Here is a 21,418-nt window from a genome sequence, read left to right as displayed (position 1 = left end):
ATGCCTCAGGCTTTACCGGTTAGTAAAAGCCCTGTCCCTCATTAAAGGCCCTCGCTTGTGGCTTGGGCCTATAACTCTGGTTCAGAGCCTTTAACAACTGGTATAGTACCCAGCAGCATGTTATAAAGTTATATTGTAAGCTACAAATCGAGCAGAAGAAAGAAAAGCCATGTTCTATTTTTGTTGCTTTAAACAGCTGTCAATTATGCTCCGCGACCTGACCGGCCTTTCAGCTTGGCTGCTGCCTCTGTGTCAGAACTCAACTGTAATACCTTATAATAGTCGAGTTCCAACGCCTTTTCTTTATAATTTGCGACTGGGTGCATCACAATTGGCCAATTATAAAGAAATTAGAGACTGGCTTTTATAGAATTCCATGTATTATAACATGTTTCTAAATGAACTTGCTGATGCGATGGGTTCCATCTTTTCAATTACTATCTTGCAAGTGACTTATAGGTCTTGTGATGACGTTTTTTCATCCAAACCCTCAAGTTCTGTTAAGCAACACTAGCATTAGCGACACCATAAATTAAAGCATTAGATTGCTAATTATGAAGTTGTTTCATATTCAGATATAGTAATATTTCACCGGGCAAGATGGTATTGATTTTTTTATATAGTTAAGCAACGGTATCGCTCATTAGGAAGCTACCTTGTGTTAAGATGTTATAGTGTAGCAAGGGGAGATTGGCATTTAACGAAGAGTTCGACTGTTTATTAGGAAGTGGGTTTCAGCTAAATTGTAATAACATTTAGTAGACTAATATGATGGAGTACTTGATAGTGTGAGTCAGTTGGCAGTTATGCCTGTTTTTCGCCACAGACGGTCAATCAGTGGATGGATTTTTGCTACTGCCATCCTCAGGTTGTGCTCCACATCCAGGGGCAGATCTACAAGGAAGTGCAGCAGAGTGGCACCGTAAGCCCTTTGGCTGCACCATGCTGCAGCACTTCCGAAGCACAGGGATGCAACATATTTACAAGAATATGACGCATCTCTGTGCTTCCCCCTGCGCTGGCGCACAAACTGCAGCCATGCGCTGGCGTAGACATCCTTGCACCATGGTGCAAGGATGCCTGCGTCGTGGGGAGATTGTTTTTGTGCAGGAAGGGGTACCTTCCAGCACATAAACAATCACTACAGGCATTTCCCTCTTTCAATTCATGCTGTGAAATGCAGCACGTATTGAAGGAAGGAAAAACAAGGAGAAATTAATACATTTCTCCTCTTTGCGCCTCGCTACGCCACCTCTAGGGGGGCGTGGAATTCAGATGCATTTCCAGATTTACGATTCCTCGTAAATTTGGAGATGTGTCTTGTTCCATGGGTGTTGCTTGGAAACACCCACAGCAATACCCATGAACCAACCCTTCAACACAAAGTGCTGCGTGTGAAGGGGACGTATTTACAAGGAGAGGAAAAGTCACACAGGGTGGCTTTTCCCTTCCTTGTAAATATGGAGGAGCCCCCTACGCCACAAGTACGTCACAAAAAGTGACGTACTGGTGGTGCAGGACGCTTGTAAATCTGCTCCCTAGTCTTTAATACCGCAAGTGCTGAGAACCCAATCTCACATAAATAGGAGGAGCTGAAAGGCAAGAGAGTTTTGACAGCAGTTTCTCGCAAAGCTGAATATTCTGCAGACATTTTCAGACAAAACAGGGACAGTGAGGGAGACAGTGTTGTCAGATTTTCCGAGCACTCCCTAGCTCAGAGTTGGTACACGAGAAACAAATCTTCTCTAGAAATCATTAACGAATGTTTTAGGCAGCATTATAATGGGATAATTGCCCACCAACCTGTTATGGACCTGAAGACAAAGTTGAAAGTCCACAGAGAGGGCGTTTTACGAACACCTAATTGAGAATTCCTTAGTGGTACGATAAGTTGCTTGCCTGAAGTAGTTGGAGTTAAGGACACGTCTGGCTTATGTTTAAAAAAAATAGAACTAATAATAAATGAATGATGTAGTCTATTATACTTCAGAGCAACGTTGCTTGACAGACTTTGTGGTGGCAGGGACATGTTAAGGATTTTGGGTGCCCTGGGCCAAAACTATTTTGGGGGCCCCTGTTCAGTACAGCTTTGAGTCTAAATGATTTACTTTCAGCTCTGCCATACTAACAGTCCACAGGCACTATGGTTGAAATTCTAAACGCGTTTACATCTAATATTCATAGATAGTGATGTGTGTTTTCACTGTGGTAACAGAGCAGCAGCCCACTAATTTTACAGCGAATAATATCTGTGATATTCTCCAATTTTTCATATGTGAGGACCCGCTTGGATCTAAAATAAACTTTTTTATGGTTGCTGTATGAAACAAACACATTTCTCTGCAAATAGTTATAGACTCCTTACATCAATCACATTAAAAAGAAATGAAACAAAATTATTTACAAGAATCTGTTTAGGAATTATTCCAGGCCTTCAGGGCAAAAACAGAGCTGTCTCTATCAAGGGGAAACCTGGAAGGCTGGATTGCAGTGCATGTAAATGTGTCCTTTTGTAATTTAGGGCGACATACCCATACTCGTGTACAGGGGCGCAACTAGCCCCGAACATCGGGTGGGGGCTAACACTCCCAGCCAGGGCTGGCCCTAGCACTTGTTGCACACAGTGCAACAGTCTTATTTGGCGCCCCCTCCCACATTTCCTCCTTCTCCATGTATTCCCTCACGACCACTCACCAACGAAGCACCTCATCTCTCTTCATTTTTTTTATAGCGCTTCTCGTTGTTTACTCACACTCAGTTCCATGATTTGCATGGTACACATTCTATGGAGCAGGCACATTAACCCTCTGCGCTGTGTGGGTGGCAGGAGGGATCATGTAGGTGCACGGTGAGCCATGCAACAGTTTGCGAGAAGGGTAAAAGGAGTGATTGCAAGGTGAGGGAGGAGACCATATAAATTTGGGTGCAGATATAAGTGCAGAGTGGGACGATTGAATGTATGGTTAGTGGTGGGCTTATTTGAGTGAGATTACAGATTGAGCAGTGACGGGGACAGGTGAGTGAAGTGTCACATGAGCGCAGGTTGAGTAGTGTGCCTGTGTGATTGCAGGATTAGGTACAGGGTGAACAGCACAAGTGCATTGTGAGTGCAGAGTGATCACTGTGAGTGCAGGGTAAGTGAGTGAATGGTGTGAGTGCATGGGGATCAGTGTGAGTGCAGGGTGAGCGTGAAAGTGAAGGGCGAGAATGAGGAGCGAGTTGTCTGAATGCAAAGTGCATTCCCAGACACTTGAAGTAACTCAGAATGTTATTGACGCAGCGTAGGGTTTCAAATGTGTTAAACTATTGCTAATATGGCAGTAACCAGGGATCAGGGTGAAGGAAATAAATCATGGGGTGATCCTGCAACAAACTCCCAGTCTTGTGATTAGAGTTGCCAGCTCAGTATTTTGATGTCCAAGGCGGTACAAAAATAAGCAGCCACCTAAAGCTGAATTGTCAGTACTTGTCTGTGCATACTTTGAACAGAAAATATAAATAGAAATAACTTGTACTTGTGTTCTAGGGCTGCCTGAATAATCTATGGCGGATAATAAAAGAGAACATGCTTCTTTATTTATAACCATATTTAGTGTCAAGACAAGCTTCTTTATTTATAACCATATTTAGTGTCAAGACAAGCAATTTGCAGTCTGTTTAAACAACACATGGCTGGCTGGCATTTTGCGTGCCTGCTGGTGCAGTTTTAACAGAAACTTTGTCTCCTTTCTCTCAGGAGGGGGTTAATTCATTAGCGGTAATTGGTCCCGATCCTTCCTGTGACTCACACATGCCGCCCTTTCTCCACGCCCAGGTAATCTCTCCCGGACCGTCGCAGTGGATCAGGGACCGACCCTGCTTTCTGCGCTATGAAATACTACATTGGTGGCCATTAGGTGATTCTGCCCTCTCACCTGCTCAAGTGCTTGAACCGCGCTCTAACTCTGGCAGCTAACCTTTTCTCTCGCTCCTAGGACAGCCCCTCCTCCCATCGATTCTGAACAGATGCCTTTTACGCTGCGCCGTAGCCGTGGTCTCCACCACCCACGCCGGTACCCAGGTCCCTTTGGGTGAGTTTTCCTTCTCACCTGTTCCCCGGCTGCACATCCTGTCACCCCAGTCTATTGATGCCATCTTTCTCATTTCTAGGGAAGTCCTACCTATCCCTGACCTCGTGCAGATGCCGCCCACACTGCGCCATATCCGGGATTATCACTATGAACACTGGTAATCTGATTTGTCCTTGGACATACCAGCCTGCCCCTCGCAGCTGGCGCCTCTTGACCTGCAGGTAGGCTGACCTCCACCTTTCGTACTCCTACCGCAGCCCCTGCGCCCACCCACCCCTGATCCCTACCCTGAACTTTCCTTTTCTCCCCTGATACAGCACCTCTGAATTTTGGCAACCCGGTCCTGATGATGGTCCTGAATTAATAGGACCCAAACGCCGTCGACCTACTTATAAGCGCAACTCGCGGCGCACATTCAACTTTGGTTCTTTCAACATCTAAAACCGTGTTCTATCATTGTAAATAATCATTCTTGTAGAACCATTGATCACTGTACATAATTTTTGTCACTTTGTCACCTTGCGCCTTCCGATGTCTTTTTCTCACTTATCACTTGCGCCGTCACTCTTTATGTCACAAGCACAACGTGCACCAAGTTCTTTTGGGTTGCCTTCGCAATTTATGCTCACAGTGCTGATATAACTGTTCTGTATAAACTGCGATTTCAAATATATGATGCCATGAGCACTTTTGAACAAACTACCAGGAGTCTCCCTCTTTCCTTTTTGTAATGTCGTGTACATACATATGTATTTGTCTTCCTCATTGAATCCAGTTTCGAAATTGTCGCTAACTTTTGTTTACAGATTACCGCAGCTCTTTTGACCAGTTGCCACTCACAAACGGATGGTCAGAAGCAGTGTTAAAATCAAAGATTAACGCAATATCTATGTTGTTATGCTGATGACGCTGCTGACTCATGCGTGGATCTCCTTTGATTGGTGGAATTGGTGTACAACAACTTGTATCATTCCTCCACAAGTACTACCCGATTCTTTGGTCTCGATGGGTGCCATCCAAAAACCTTACCTGTGACACTACCAAAAGCGATGCACTCTACACCTTCAGTAAAAGACACTATCACTCATGCACATCAAGTACAAGTCCACTAACATGATCATCTACAAAAAAACGAAAGCACAAATGCAAGGCCCAATCGACAAATGTTTCAGCCCAAGTCCAGTGTATCACCCTGGAGCCAAAGTGAGTACCATGAAAGGCCCATGAGGATGCTCCAAGGATGCGTTGGTGGTCACACAGCTCATATAGGCACCTCTGAGGGCCTTGTTGTTCATGTATGCTATGACTGGTGTTTGATCATTCTATTAATGGCCCTGAGATACTTTTTCCTCCTTCCTAGCCGGAGGTAGTCACTTGGGAGTACATATCTCAGCATTCCCATTGGTCGGCCAATTTGGGTGTGGCACGTTACATAAAACTGGCTCCGCCCTGGGGGATGCTCTCACTATTGCTCTGCTGTCGCCACACTCTGAGCTGCCGACCTGACTCTGATCAACAAGACGATGTTTGGGCAACTTCCAGGTTAATTGGCAATCTTGTATCTGAAGTCCTTTTGTACAGTAAGGTCAACCAGGCCTTGACGGTAAGGGGAGCATTTTGTGACGGAGCTCCCTAACAGTTTCGAGCTCGCATGCCACTCCGTATTTCCTTTGTGTGCAGGACGCTCTAACATGCGCTTGAGCAATACTACTAGTGAATTATTTCGGACTGTTTTGTGAATTACATTATGAGAGCACTACTATGCACTTTATTAGGTGTTAAGCGCTTTGGCTGAAAACAGACATAACGTGAAGCGATTCGCATTCAAAACGGTCATGGACAAGGTCAGTTCCAAATGATCATATTGTTTCTAGCAGGGTGCGAATTTACATGGTTGAATTATTCTTGCAAAACTGGCGAATGCTTGTTTTTCCTGTTTCTTGAGTTGTGCGGGATCACACAGTTGACAAAAGACTTTGAAGAGCAATATTAGAGCAAATGTCAGAGGAGTGTATGAGTGCCAATGAATCATTAATACCAATCATTATGCTCTGGAAATGCTCACAAGGTAGCACGCAATCGTCCAACAGATATATTGCCCTATGCTGAGCTTTGATCAATACATGAATCAGTACATGAATATCATTGTATACACAACTGTAGTTGTCCCTAACCTATTTTCTTACATGTCTTCTTCCCTGGCGTTCCCTTCCCAAACCCTTTCCCCTGCCTGGCCACTCTAATCCTCGAAGGTATAATAGCATTCCAATTTGGAGGTGCCTGGAGATGGATTGCCAAAGTCATTGTGCAGATCCTGAGGAAGAGCCCACATCTGACAGGAGGGTCGCATTTACCTGCAGCTGTGATGGGCTACTTGCAGCCCTGAAAGGTCCATCATATTCCTCTTCTGAACCTCCTATTTCAAGAAGGCATACTGGTGTTTGAGAGGACGCCTTACTTGGTAAGATCTGTTCTGTTCTTATTAAGGGTTCAGCAAAGCCCGTCGACAGAGCTGGCTTCGAGGTTAAAACCCTGGTCATCATCAGTGTAGCCGCCGATGTTGCTGTCATCGGCGCGGGTGCCCACGGACCATCCGCCGACGGTGTTGGCAATGTCTTCAATCTCGATGATGAAGCAGCCATAGATGGTCTCGCCAAAGACACAAATATCATTGACATCAGTCTTGATGTTGAATACACAGTTGACACCGTGGTAGAAGTCGTCGATATCAACATCGTAACCATCGACAGTGCTGTTGATGGTTTTGCTGTTGACATGCATAATCTGTAAAAAGGATTTAAGGTAGTTTTATTTATTTTTTTAGATCTGAAGAGGCTAAGGCAACTTTAAAAGGAGTGAAAGGTTCTGACCTTGATTTCTTTTGTTTAGAGGAGCCTTGAGTTTATTTTATTTATAAAGTGCTGAATGACTCGCCTTCTCCTGACCCGGACTCTACTTTTTTTCTGTCTTTTTTATATTATCTTAGTGGTGGTGGTTCCTCACTCAGTTCTTCACCATGGTCTTCAAGGTCTTTTTCTCAGGAGTTAGGGATACTTCATCTCCGGAGTTATTTTCCTCTTCTGAAGCAATAATACAAGCCATGCTTCTCTGTCTTTCAAGAGCTTGATAGAAAACATTCTGCAATATTTGCAGTATTTATGCTTGAGATCAGGGTATAAACAATACAAACAGTCCTTGTGAGGGTCCTGAGACAACAGCTTCGTCTTACCACAGGTCTTACAGCTGGGTTTCCATCTGAATAAGGTACACGCAGGATAATATTCCTATGTGGAAGGAAGAAAAGTTCAACTGAAGGTCACCACCTGCAAAACTGAGTAGCGCTCAGGGACACTCCCTTTCAGACAAAGTGTGGTTAGAAATCTGAGGTGTGGTGGCTCTGGAGGACAGGTAGGGGTTTCTCTCTGATTGGTTAAAGTTTGGTTCTACTTAAAATGATGTGGATTGGTATACAATCTCATGGGGTCTGCCTGTACTGCCTAGTGCTTTTGATTTACACTGCTAATTATAATTACCATGGGACTCTCACCATGACGACAGGGACTATTCAAGTAAGTGAACCTATGAAAGATTCAATACTGGAGAAATGAGGGAGTTCTGTAACAAAAATAGTCTCCCTAAGTCCCTTTGAAACGTAGCCCAACTATCACCCAAATGTAGCCCGAATATAGCCCAATGACAGATGTGTGCTAAATATTTAAGAAACTCGTACAACAAATAATCAAGTGATCAACCGGATAAAAATATAAAAAGAACAATTAATAAAAAATCTCTTTGTCACTATTTCAGAGAGAAGAAATTTGCCCTCAATTTACCTTTCTAGAGCACTAACAAACACGTTATTTAACTTTGGTACCACCTTATCTGGAAGATATTCTATATAGCCGCAGATTCCTTACTTTAGAATTTCCCCAGGCATCAGACTGGATCTGGACATTTTTTTGCAGTACTCCTTGCAGCGGTAGACGGTGCCGTTCGGCTCCGCGTCTGCCATGCCAGAAATGACGTGTGCTGTACCTATATAGGTGCCACCCTAGCGCACTGATGTCACTTACTTACATGACTTTCCATGGCAGGGGCATGGAGTCACAATGAGAACTGAACACTGATGTGAAATACTCAGGCCCTGAGAAGGGTGTCCCTTATATTGCAATCGGCTCGCAGAGCAGGGAGGATGGAAAGGTCAGTAAGGAATCTGTGGCTAGACAGATTCTCTACTAGATGTTACAGAAGCTATGTAACATGTTCATCTGATAGAGACTTCTAGCAGCAGGTTCCTTACCTTAGAATAAATAACAGTAATGTCTGGTAAATTTGTGCAAAGATCCCCATAGTGCTGCATGACAGATGTCCAGGACACGTACTCCGCTGGTTAACGCAGTGTTCTCAACCTTTGCTCTGGTGGAATGAGCATGCATACCCTCCGGGAGCTGCTTCTTGACCAATGCGTAGCAGATCTTGACGCAGAACACTATCCATCTTAAGATGGTCTGTTTCTACACAACCTTTCCTTCCTTAGCTCCTAGGTACCCCACAGAGTATATTGTCCATCCACAACTCTTTTGTGCGATCAAGGTACAACTCAGCGCTCTTTTTGGTTCCTGGTGGTGAAGTCTCTCCTCCTCTTTTCAGAGGTGAGGCGGAGCAAAGAAGGTAGGCAGGGGGATGTTCTAGCCTACTTGTAAGGGAGTCACAACCTTTGGAAGGAAGGAGGCACGTGTCCGGAGGGCCAACTTGTCTGGGTAAAAGGTGGTGTAGGGAGGGTGTGCCGAGAGTGCCTGCAATTCGCTGACCCTCCAAGCCGATGTTATAGCCACTAGAAAGGCACTTTTGATGTGAATAGCATAAGAGGGCACTTGTGCAGAGTCTCAAAAGGTGCACAATTCAAGAAGTAGAGGGCAAGATTTAGATCCCACTGGGGCATTATGAAAGGCCTAAGGGGAACATGTATTGCGAGCCTTTGAGAGACCACAACAAAACAGGTGACTTGAAAAAAGAAGATTGGTCCGGTAACAGAAATAAATTATAAAAGGCTGACCGTTAACCTTTAACTACTGTGCTCAGAAGAGAGGCCTGCTTGGCCAATGATAGAGAAAACAGAAGAACTTTAGAGATAGGTGCAGAAAGGGGATCGATGTTGTGGAAATCACAGCATGTCACAAACTTACTCCAACAAAAAGTGTTTACCAACTTGGTGTTGGGACGTCTGTCTGCCAGAATAACATGACAGACTTCAAGAAGAAGGTTGAAAGCTTACTCAATCTCCATGCATGAAGGTAAATGGTGTGCAGGTTCAGGCGCAGAACTCTCCCTTGTTGCTGCGGCACAAGATTCTCTCCAAGAGCCAACTTGACTCTCTGAGCCCAATCTGGAGCCACAAGAAAAACTTGGCCCTGGTCATTCCTGATCTTTTTATGAACTCTGTGCAGGACTGGTATGGGCAGAAAGGCATACAGGAGGCCGCAGCTCCACTTAAGATGTGAAGTGTCTCAGAGCAAGATTCGCCTTGGAAACTCCAGTGTTCAACACTGTGGACATTGCACGTACTTGGTGGTGGCAGATCTAACCAAGGCTTTCCCCACTGCTGAAAGAGGACTTGCACCACCTCCGGGTGGAGGCACCATTAATGATCTGTTAGGCATCTTCAGCTGAGTTTGTCTGCCCTGGAGTTCAGTAAGCCTTCTAGGTGTTGAACCAACAGGGAAATACCCTGCCATTCCAGCTTATTGAACCACCAAGGAACTACCCTGCAATGCCAGCTATGTCCAGAGATGCACAGCCTCTTGACATAGGGTCCACAACCCTACCCTGCCTTTTTTTGTTGAAGTATCACATGGCGGCGGTGTTGTCCATGAACACCCGCACCAGTCTTCTTTTGATCGAGGGAAGAAAGTCTTTCAATGCCAAGCAAATTGCCTGAAGCTCCAACAGGTTGATCTAGAGCCTGAACATCGCTGGAGACCACAGTTTTCTGATCCCCACCTCTTCCAGATGGTCACACCATCCCAGAAGTGACGCATCTGTCACCACAGTCAGCTATAGTCGGGTAAAGGAGAGCGGTCTTCCACTGACCCTATTTTGGTTTGTCGGTCCTGCACTTCCTTCCAATATCTGACCTGGTTTTGTTCAGAATATAATAATCGATTGTTCTAACCTATGTGGAGTCTTTGTGTGGTGTATTGATTATGTTACTTTGTGTGTTGCACAAATACTTTACACATTGCCTCTTCAGATAAGCCTGACTGCTTTGTGCCAAACTACCAGAGGGTGAGCACAGGTTATCTTTTAGTGTGTATCTAGCTTACCCAGACTAAAGTGGTGGTTCCTGCCTGGTACGGGTGCATACCTCAGCCAACCAAGAATCCAATTATCAACAATCGCCAACTACTCCTGGACCCGGGGAACAGGCACATTATGACCTTCTTTACACAGCCAGGGCATCTGCGTTACGGGAGACTGAATTTCGGAATCATATCTGCAACATAACTCTTCCAAAATGCCATAAGGGAAGCCCTGTCCAGACTTCCAGAAGTACTCAACATCAGCCATGATGTACTGATCTACTCCAAGTCTCAAGACGAGCACTATCAGCACATCTGGGCAGTCCTCCAAAGGATGACAGAGCGAGGTCAGATAGTGAACAAATCCAAGTGCTTATTCTTTGACCAAGTTGAATTATTTGTCAATGCAGGTGGAGGTATCAGTATGGATTCCCAAAAATCCAAGGACATCTGGAATGCCCTAGCTCTGATGTTTGTCACGGAAGCAAGGAGCTTCTTAGGAATGGCAAACTATTGCGGGCAATTTCCCCCCCAATTGGGCTACACATACCGACCCGCTGAGCGCATTGACGAAAACCCACACCAAATGGGAGTGGACCAAAACTCCACCAATAGATTAACAGCAAATCAAGGATGCCCTGCTTCATAATGTAATCATGGCATACTTCAACCCTGCCCAAGAGACTGAACTGATAGTTGACGAAAGTCTGTTGGGGATAGAATCTGTCCTGGTGCAAAGTATGTTGGGCACTGGTGGTGTTAGACATACAGACAAGGTATGCCCAAAATGAAATGCCCAAATTGAACAATTTCTATCTTCACCTCGTAGGAAGAAGGCTCAAAGTACTGATAAACCATAAGTTATTGAGAAGCCTGTTCCAAGGAACGTCCCAACACCCTCCACCCTGCATAGAGAAATGGGTAGTTCAGCTGCAGCAATACCAGTTCAGTGTCAGCTATTGACCAGGCCAGAGACCCCAGCTGATGTATTCTCCAGACACCCCTTTCGCTGGGTCAGTGTAGCCAAAGTATAGCTCTAGAACAATATATCCTACTATTAACTGATGCTGTGTGCCCCCAGGCCCTCTCGTAGAAGGACTTTGTCCAGCAGTCTTCACAGCAGTCTGGGTAGGACAAAAGAAGCGATACAACAAAACAGCTGTCTGACGTTTCTAGTCAACTTCAGAATATTCAACTGGATTGCTTGAGCACTCTTGAGGAAGCGCTCGGTATTCAGTGTGACCAGTGATGCACTCATTCTTAATGGAAGGAGGACTGTGGTACCCCAGGTCATGCAGGATCTCGTGGTGAGGCTAGCCCACCATAACAAAAGCAAGACTGCGGGGAAAACTGTGGTTTTCAGGAATGGATGCTAAGGTAGACGGAACTGGTAGCCCAGTGTCTGCATTGCCAGCGGAACAGCAAGGCTGAGAGACCAGCCCCTATTATCACAGAAAGTCCCAGCACCTCGACCAGGATTCTGGTCATTGTTAACTTATGAAGCTTTCCTGATGGCAGACATGCTCTGGTATTCATGGACACGTACTCAAAATTGCCTGTAGTCAAACTGGTTGAATACATGTTGTTGAATATGTGAAACCCAAGAAAGAAAAGATGTTTGCAGCATTTGGCCTCCCAACAAGCATGAAGTCTGAAATGGATCCACTTTCAAAGCATATTTAGAAGGCCTGAAAGTAGCACATAGGCGCATCACTCATTGGTGGCATCAGAAGTGAAAAGACTTACGCGCACCATGACCAAGGTGCTCATGATCTGCGTGGACCAAGGGAAATATCCTAAATGGGCCAGTCACAATTTCCTGAGGGTGCTTTTGCAACATGCCTCACTGTGTAATGCAGTGTACCCTGGTTTTGCTGATGTTTGGAAGGAAGGTTATGGATGTGTTCCCAACTACAGCTAAATGGAAACTGAAGAAACTTGTGACAGGAGACAGCAAGCAGTAGAGGGCTAAAAACAATAATCAAGCGATCGAACCCCAACAAGCTAAAGGCAGTGGAATCTGAGAGGTGACCAAGTACTTGTAAAATACAGGTACCCCAGATAAAAATATCAGAATACCTATGAAAAAGGGGTGTTGACAGTGGCAAGTCACAAGGGAACCATTTTTGTTTAAACTCTTTATTGTTGACCATATCGAAGCATCATGATATAACAGGGCAATTACACATCATAGTCAATTTTTTTCACGTCTCAAAGTAAGTAATTATCATCTCAACCGAGCTGCAAAATAAGGCAATGAGGTACATGACAGTCACAAGGGAACCATGATCTCTGCGACGAGAAGCGTCTCATGGTTCAAGAAAGTACACCCGAGAGCTGAGGATGAGAGTCATGGTGCGCATCAGAGAGAGGAACCCGTAGCGTAGGGCCAAGTGGAGGAAAAAGCACCTCTCCCCAGTAACCTCTAACCCCGAACGCGAGAATGCGACATCGACTGGCCAAATGGAGAACAAGGGGGCACACCAGAGTCACCCAACCCATCACCAGGGCCCCACCCAAAGGCTTTGGAAGGAACATCCAACATAATCGCCTGCAACCCCATCCCTGACCCAGCGCGAGGCTGAGGTACTTTTGTCAACAACAACTTTGTCGCTGGGCCAAGCAATGGACTAATGCAGATCACATGAGTATCAGCTGCGTCTGACATTGCACGTACCATGAGGCCAGGCAAGGCCTCAGGCATAAAAGTAAAAGTAACTTACCTTCGGTAACATGATATTTAGTAGAGACACAGTCTAGCCGCAGAGTCATTAACTTTTTGAATGCTCCCCAGGCACGACGCGGAAATTTTTCAGCAGTACCTCTGTGTGCTCGGGGACATCATTGTACAGCTCTGCTATGATGTCGACTCCGGTCATGACATCAATGGAGCTATAAAGGTCTCCTCCGGCGCACGGACGTCAGTTTCTTCTGTGAAACCTTCCGCACCAGAATGCAGAGCCACTATAGAAATTGGTTGAGGAAACAGTGAGCCAAAAAAAGATTGAAAATCTTTTTAACATTAATAAAGAAGACATCGATTTTAAAGAAACCCCTAACACAATCAACAACAGCTACAAGAAACCCTGCGCCCTGGTGAATAACCCCTGTGTAAGAGAAGACAACCATACACTCTATAGACCATTCACCAATAGTAATGAATGGCATGGGAATAGCAAAACAAAACGTACAAAAACAATACCATACTGTTTGTTGAATCACACCAGTTTGTTACATATTGATAGTACCAATTCAAGGTATCATGATACCAAACAAAGACTTTCAAAGAAAAGAACAAATAAATCAATGCTGCCCACTGGTGTCTAATCCCATTTGAAAGAGAAGCGCACACACACACCCTACCGACCACACAAATTTGGAAATGGATGGTATTGCAACATCTAAAGAACAGCGATGTGGCCAGGCCAAGCGGTCTGTAGAGTCCCAACATAAGTTGAGAATTTGATACCGTTATATATAACCAATACTGAAAAAAGGATAACCCTTACCTCATAGGTCATTCGCAGAGTGGGGAGGATGGGCAGTGAGTTAATGAATCTGCGGCTAGACTGTGTCTTAACCAGATATCACGTTATCGAAAGTAAGTAACTTTTACATCTGATAGAGACATCTAGCCGCAGATTTCTTAACTTTTGAATTAAATACTATAGCTATACCCTACTGGAGGAAGGTCTGCAAACTAATCCTACAAGAGTTCTCAAAGAGAACCAGCCGGTCAAAACTGACAAACGAATAAATGTACATAAGAATAGCAAAACAAGAGGTTGGCTCTTAATAGAATCCATGATCACTGTCACAGAACATATAAATAAAAAACAACTGTACAGGTCCAAGAGAATCGGCCCTTGCGGGAAAAGGTGAAAAGCCCCTAAAGAACCATTTGTCAGATACCAGACAATATCCACTATCCCCCATAGGGGAAAGAAAACTCGATGAACAAAAGCCATGTAATCTGCATTGTTCAAGACAATCAAGAAAATCAGAGAAAGAACTGTCCTGATGACATCCCAAAGAAGCACCGTCAAAAGCCATTTCCCCAAAGAAAGGATGAACAACTACACCCCCTTGGTACAAATAATTTAGTTTGGACAAAATGAGCATTCATATTCATCAAATGAGCCAATTGTATAACATCTTGCCACAAAGATGTATATATGACCTAAATTTGATTAAGGCCACTGAGTCGGCTGAAACACGTTATGGTGGACAAAAGCTGAATAAATCAAAAGTGAAATCTGCTGTGTGGTGTCTGCTCCAGTTGTGTACAGAGATTCAGAATTGGTTTTGGGAATGGACATCAATATATATATATATACCTAAAAACATAAATGTGTCACCAGATACTCCGACTGGCCTGGCAATTCACAGAATTTCACTGGCCAATAACTACTGCCAGACCACAAGGATGTTTAAAACTTGCCCTTGTATGGCCTTCAACACCTTAGTTTGAAAGACTGAACACAATTTCGAGCAGTAGATAAGCTCGAAACACCAAAGCAAGCGAAAAAAAGAGAATCAACTGCATCTTTGATTACAACCTCTTACTTTCCTTTTTGTTTTGAAGAACAAATATGCATAACACATATGTATACTCTGTATACCTTAGAACTAAGAAATAGTTCCAAAAAGTGCTATACAATAATTTTGAAAATGGTAAAGCACCTATTGGACCTGGCACCATTAGCGTGGGTCTACCTTGCATTTTTGCTTTGGCCTCCTATGTTTTTGCTGTGTGTTGGACTCCATTTTGCTGGTCCAGATGCTTTGGGCACTTTGCCACTGCTGTTCAGCGCCAAAGTGCAAGTGCTCCCTTTATAAATTGTTGTTATGGATTAGTGATTCCATGATTGGCATAGTTGATTTACTTGTCAGACCCAAGTATAGTGCACTGTGTGTGCCTAGGGCCTGTAAATCAAATGCTGCTAGTGGGCTGCAAAACACACAAGATGATGGACGGAATGTTGCAGAATGGCAAAACATTCACCCCCAGTCACAGATCTGGGTTTAATCCATCGTTATTTTGCTCACCAAGCCACCCCAGTTCAGACATGGCCATATGCAAATCAGTCTTGACCCTGTGCCTCATGGGAACAGTCCAGCCCGAACTGCCAAGCCATGTCTTTCCTGGACCGGAATCAAGCATCCTAGGACCGGTTTTTGGCTATCTGCCGTCTTCAGCCAGGATAGCTAGACTCCAGTGGCTTAGTGAGCAAGGGACCCACGTCCGGGCATAGGGTGAACAGCAAAACACACAAGATGATGGACGGAATGTTGCACAATGGCAAAACATTCACCCCCAGTCACAGATCTGGGTTTAATCCATCGTTATTTTGCTTACCAAGCCACCCCAGTTCAGACATGGCCATATGTAAATCAGTCTTGACCCTGTGCCTCATGGGACCAGTCAAGCCCGAACTGCCAAGCCATGTCTTTCCTAGACCGGAATCAAGCATCTTAGGACGGTTTCTGGCTATCAGCCGTCTTCAGCCAGGATAGCTTGACTCCAGTGGCTTAGTGAGCAAGGGACCCACGTCTGGGCATACCCTTCCCACATAGGGTGAACAGCAAAACACACAAGATGATGGACGGAATGTTGCTAGTGGGCTGCAGCATTGATTGTGCCACCCACAGAAGCAGCCTGTAAACTGTAATTCTGGCCTGCTATTGCTGAGCCTGTGTGCAGTCTGGGACTCTTGCCAGTCCCTAAACTTTCCCTTTTCTACACATTAGTCACCTCTAAGGTCAATCAATCAATCAAATAATCATAGCATTTGTAAAGCGCACTACATACCTGTGAGGGTCTCAAGGCGCTGGGGGGGGGGGGGAGACGCTGCTACTGTTCGAAGAGCCAGGTCTTGAGGAGTCTCCTGAAGGTTAGGAGGTCTTCGGTCTGCCGTAGGCGGATGGGGAGGGTGTTGCACGTCTTGGCGGCGAGGTGGGATGATGATCTGCCGCTGGCGGTCACTCTTCGGATGCGGGGGATGGTGGTGAGGGTACTGTCTGCAAAGCGGATCTGGCAGGCAGGGGTGTAGAGGCTGAGTCGCCTGTTGAGGTACGCTGGTCCGTGGTCGTGAAGTGCCTTGTGTGCATGGATGAGGAGCTTGAAGTTTATCCTCTTGTTGATGGCGAGCCAGTGCAAGTCTCTCAGGTGAGGTGTGATATGGCTGCGGAGGGGGATGTCGAGGATCAGGCGTGCGGAGGTGTTCTGGATGCATTGTAGCAGTTTCAGGAGTTTGGCCGGGGCTCCTATGTACAGTGCGTTGCCGTAGTCCAGTCTACTGCTGACGAGGGCCTGGGTGACATTCGTTCTAGTTTCGGTGGGGATCCACTTGAAGATCCTGCGAAGCATGCGGAGGGTGTAGAAGCAGGAGGAGGAGACGGCGTTGACCTGCTTCGTCATGGAGAGTGTGGAGTCGAGGATGACCCCTAGGTTTCGTGCGTGGTTGTTGGTTGTGGGGGTGCTCCTAGTACCTTCGGCCAGCAGGAGTCGTGCCAGGCTGAGGGGGTGGAACCGAGGATGAGGATCTCCGTCTTGCCCGAGTTCAGCTTCAGTCGGCTGTTCCTCATCCAGTCGGCGACGGCCTTCATTCCTTCGTAACCCTTGACCCCGCTTCTGGGCCGGTCGCCCAACACACTGCGCGGCTCCCCGTAAGTGTGCCCGAGTTCCTACGCTACTGCCACGAGTTCGCCGCTGCCCCGCAGAGGATTCTGGGACTGGTAGTCTGTTCTGCCCGTGAATACCCGCTGCTCCTGCAGCTGAGGACTCTGGGCTTGTTTTCTGTATTTTGGTGCCTGCTTTTGCTGTCTTGCTGCCCTTGACTGTTTTCCCGCTTGCACTGTTTTGACTGTTGTATTGTTTTTGCCCCTTCGTATCCTTTCCCGCTCTTTCTCCCCCTGCTCCCCGCCGTTTCTCCCCCACACGTTGAACAGCGTTGGGCTGAAGGATGAGCCTTGGGGGTACGCCGCAGATGTGGCTTCGGAGCGGAAAGAGGAGGCAGACGCTCTGGGTTCTCCTGGAGAGGAAGGTAGGCTCAAGGTATCCCTGCGGGCAGAGAGCATTGTATGTTAAAGGTAGGACATGCCCTGATGTGTGTGGCATGTCCTGATAGTGAATTACTGCCAAGTTCGTTTTTCACTATTGCAAGGCTACCTGTTCCCATAGGACAGAATGGGGAGTTTGTTTATAACATCTTATAAACATAACTGGCCTTGGGAACAAGGTAGAAAAATAAAGTTTAATATGCCTGAACTCAGAATGTTAAAATGCATCTTTTAGTGAGGGTGATTTTTACATTCTGTGTTTGAAAATACCACTTTTAGAAAGTAGGTATTTTCTTGCCTAACCATCAGTGTGCCTCTGCTAGGTTTGTGTATTGCATGTCTGGCTTTTGGATGACAGGGGCTGGAGAGGGGCTGTGGCTCCAGAGGTCTGATGAGTCAGGGCTGGATAGACCTGTGCTGCATTTAGAGTAAAGAGAGGAGATTTCCTTTTCACCTGAATGGGCCTGGTCTGCCTTCAACAATGCTGTCTCTACCTCCAGACAGGAAGCTGAGCCAGTGAGGACAGAACTGTACCAGTGAGGACAGAAGTGGTTTTGGCTGGGTACAGACACTCTCTGCTTTCAGAAAAGGATTATGTGTATAGAAAGTGGGGCCCAGACACCAGACTTTTAGATCACTCCTGGGAAATCAAGAGGAACCTTTGCCAAGGAGAAGAACCGGATAAGCTGAGTGTCACGTCGCATTATTGTGGCAGGCGGAGAACATTGAAGCGCAAGGCTTCACAGTGACCGGGCAAAGCGTGACTGCCGAACTACAGTTCCCATGAAGCTATGGGAACGTGACGCAGGTGAGGTCACGCCGTTTCAAGGAAGCTGAATATAAGCGCTTCCAGGGCACCAGTCGGGTGCCGTTAATTCCAGGATACTCAGTACCGTGACGGACGTATGAAGAAACAGTAGGGGTGCTGAGCGCATCAAACTCTCCTTGTTTGCCTTCATGGTTGATTTCCCTGATCATCGCTTTGCTTTTTCTCAAGCGTGAACCAAGTCGGATACAACTGCAGCCCCGTTGGACGAGCCGGTACCGGGCTCTTGTGGGGCTTCTCATATACCTCGTTCAGTCTCCCGGATCTCTGGAGGGACTGAGGTGGATTTGTTTTGAACCTTGGCTAGCACGCGCGGCTGCGCGATTGCTTAGGTACCCCTCATGACTGTGTTCTTTCAAGACTGCAAGAATCTCTGGTTTGCCTTAATGAAGTAATTATGGTGAGGCAGCCGATAAGGGTGATCTTGCTCGCTGAATGACTTTGAGTATTTAGCGTACCACAAGTATTGGTTTTCTTGTATGATTTATTTTTGACGTCAAACTCCCTTTGAACTGGACTATAAGGGAGGCTCCTTGTAGCAGTGGTGCTTCATTTCTATATGATGTGTTATGGTGGAGTTCATTATGGAGTCTTTGTGATATACAGCCACGCAGCCTGTCCCTGTATTCATGGTGGATTGTTTGTCTCTATCTCTACAGCAGGGGCTTGTTGAGCTCATCCCAAAGACAGCTCTACTTCCCCTGTTACGTGTCACATATGAGGCCTTTGGGTATGTTACCATTGAAATAGAGTTTTATGTTACAGTCTAAACAGTATCTTAGGTGTGTATAGTAATATCATTGTTCTATCCATAGGTCCGGTAGTAACATTGATCCACCCGCGATACCCACCTAGGACATAAGAACAGTTAATTTTCTTTACAGGTATTGGGGTTATAAGTATAGGCTTATATGAGGTATTCTGCTTTATACTGGAAGAAAGTATTGTGTACATATTTTGGTTTACTTTCATTCCAGATCTCCCTCCTTGCTGTTCCCATCCTTTCCTTCCCTCACCTGATGACTCTTTTGAGTCTGATAGTTTACTCAGACCAAGGGGCTATCAGGAGGTGGACCCCTTTGAGCATCATATGTCCCCAAGTTTTCGAGGATCTGACACTGAGGAGGAATACTGCCCCCTGTACTGTGTGCTGTCTGGGGTTGGCCTGCAGAGGCTGCTTGCTGCCAAGGAAAGGTGGAAAAGGACTTTGCTGTTTGCTTTGTCACCTGCTTGAAGAAAAAATCTCCAAGGGCTTGAAACTGAGCTTGCCTCCTGGTCTTAAATCTCAGGGGCACAAAGACTTCACCACCAGCTCCCTTGAATTTCCGTGCTGGGAATTTCAACCTGCAAAGAGGTGCCTCCTGCAGTTTAGGACCTCTGGACACTGTTTGTCGCTGGCAGCTGGTAAATCGAAGCAACATCGAAGAAGTGTGACGCGTTCGTACCTGTTTCCGACGCATCGCCGAAGAAACCGTTGCCGCGCCTGCCGGGCCTCGAGAAATCGCCACACGACGCATCGGGTGTAACGATCTCCGAAGTCCGAGATCACCGCACCGATTCCGACGCAAGCCTGCTGTGCGGCTGCACGAAACCACGCATCGTACCGGATCAATGCATCGCATCGATGCGCCAAGACTGTCGCATCGTTGGGGACCGGAATAGAAACCGGCTCATCAACTCCCTATGCAGTAAGTAATCGACGCATCACCTCCCCTTTGCTGCAGTAAGGAACCGACGCATCACCTCCCCTGTGTGTGAGAAACTGACGCATCACCTTTCCTGCGGCCATTTTGTTTGTTTTGCGTGACGCATCTAAGGTACTTTTGAGAGAAGTGTTACATTTACAACTTGCATTGAACTGAACTATTTCTACCATTTGAGAGCCTTATTTCTAATACTGTATTGTGGATTTTTGTAGTTTGTTCTTCTTTTGGTTTAGATAAAGATTACTTATTTTTCTAAACTGTTGTGGTGTCCATTTGTAGTGTTTTCACTGTATTACTGTATGTGTTCACAAATGCTTTACACGCTGCCTCTGAGATAAGCCTGTCTGCTCGTGCCAAGTGGGTGAGCAGGGGTTATTTTAGGAGTGTATCGTCCTTACCCTGACTAGAAGCAAGGGTCCCTTTTTGGACAAAGGTACCCACCTCTGCCAACTAGAGACCCCCATTTCTAACAGGAGGGGAAATGGCAGGACAACGGACCATGCAAAGCAGGAAAGAGGGGGTAGGGGCATGTAGATGGACAATGAAGAGTAGGTGGAGGGAGGCAAAGGCAGCAAGCTAACAATGCAAAACAGACAGGATTGCCAGTGATGGCACAACAGAGCAGAGGGCAGGAGTCAGGGGGCAGAGACACACCAATGGGCCATGGAGGGCTGAGATAAGTGCATGATTAACAATGAAGGGTTAAAGGGTGGGAGGGGCAACGAGCTGATAATGCAGGGGAGGCAGGATGGGCAATGGCAGCACTACAGACTATGGAGGGCAAGCAGAAGAGGCAGTGGCAGCACATAAGAGAATGGAGGGCACAAGAGAGGGGATAAGCATCTGGACTCAGGCAATGGAGGACGGCGGGAGGGAACAGTGACAGCAAGCTGACCACACACAGGGCAGGCAGGAGGTGCAGTGGCAGCACAATTAATTAATTGAGTTTGTAAAGCACGTAATACCCAACGGTGTCTTAGCGCTGGGTGGAACAAGACAAAAAGAGGGAGCAACAACCCGAGAGATGAGTCGCCAGACGCTGGAGCTAAGTCGGCGGAAACAGCCAGGTCTTCAGCTGCTTTCTGAACAGCTGAAGGCTGTGTTGGGAGTGGAGGGCAAGAGGGAGGGAATTCCATAACTTTCCCCTCTGAAATGTCAGAGTCCTCCCACCCCATTTTAATTGCTTATTTCTCGGAATCTAAACCTTATGTTCGGTGTTGGCTCTTAACATTCTACTAGGAGTATACCGTGTAAATAGCTCCTGAAAATAGAGGGGGCCGGTTCCATGAAGTGCCTTATGCATTAGGCACCAAGCTTTGAATGAAATTCTCCTCTCCACAGGGAACCAGTGCAGGCCATGTAGTAGATGCAACACAGGTTTGAACTTAGGGATGTTCAAAAGTGCTCTGGCCACTGCATTTTGGAGAGACTGCAGTTTTGTATCGAATATTTCAG

The 21,418-nt window shown here is 46.1% G+C and overlaps 1 protein-coding gene across 3 annotated transcripts in view; it reads right to left on the bottom strand.

The window, feature by feature from the left end:
- The window catches only part of WDR7 (WD repeat domain 7), a 1,349,682-nt gene that overhangs the window by 5,327 nt on the left and 1,322,937 nt on the right, over positions 1-21,418 (bottom strand). The window lies entirely within an intron of this gene.

This window comes from Lissotriton helveticus, chromosome 2_1, assembly GCF_964261635.1.
Source record: "Lissotriton helveticus chromosome 2_1, aLisHel1.1, whole genome shotgun sequence".
Lineage (NCBI taxonomy): Eukaryota > Metazoa > Chordata > Amphibia > Caudata > Salamandridae > Lissotriton > Lissotriton helveticus.
Note: the sequence above shows the minus strand (reverse complement) of the source record. Positions and strands in the feature narration are given on the sequence as shown.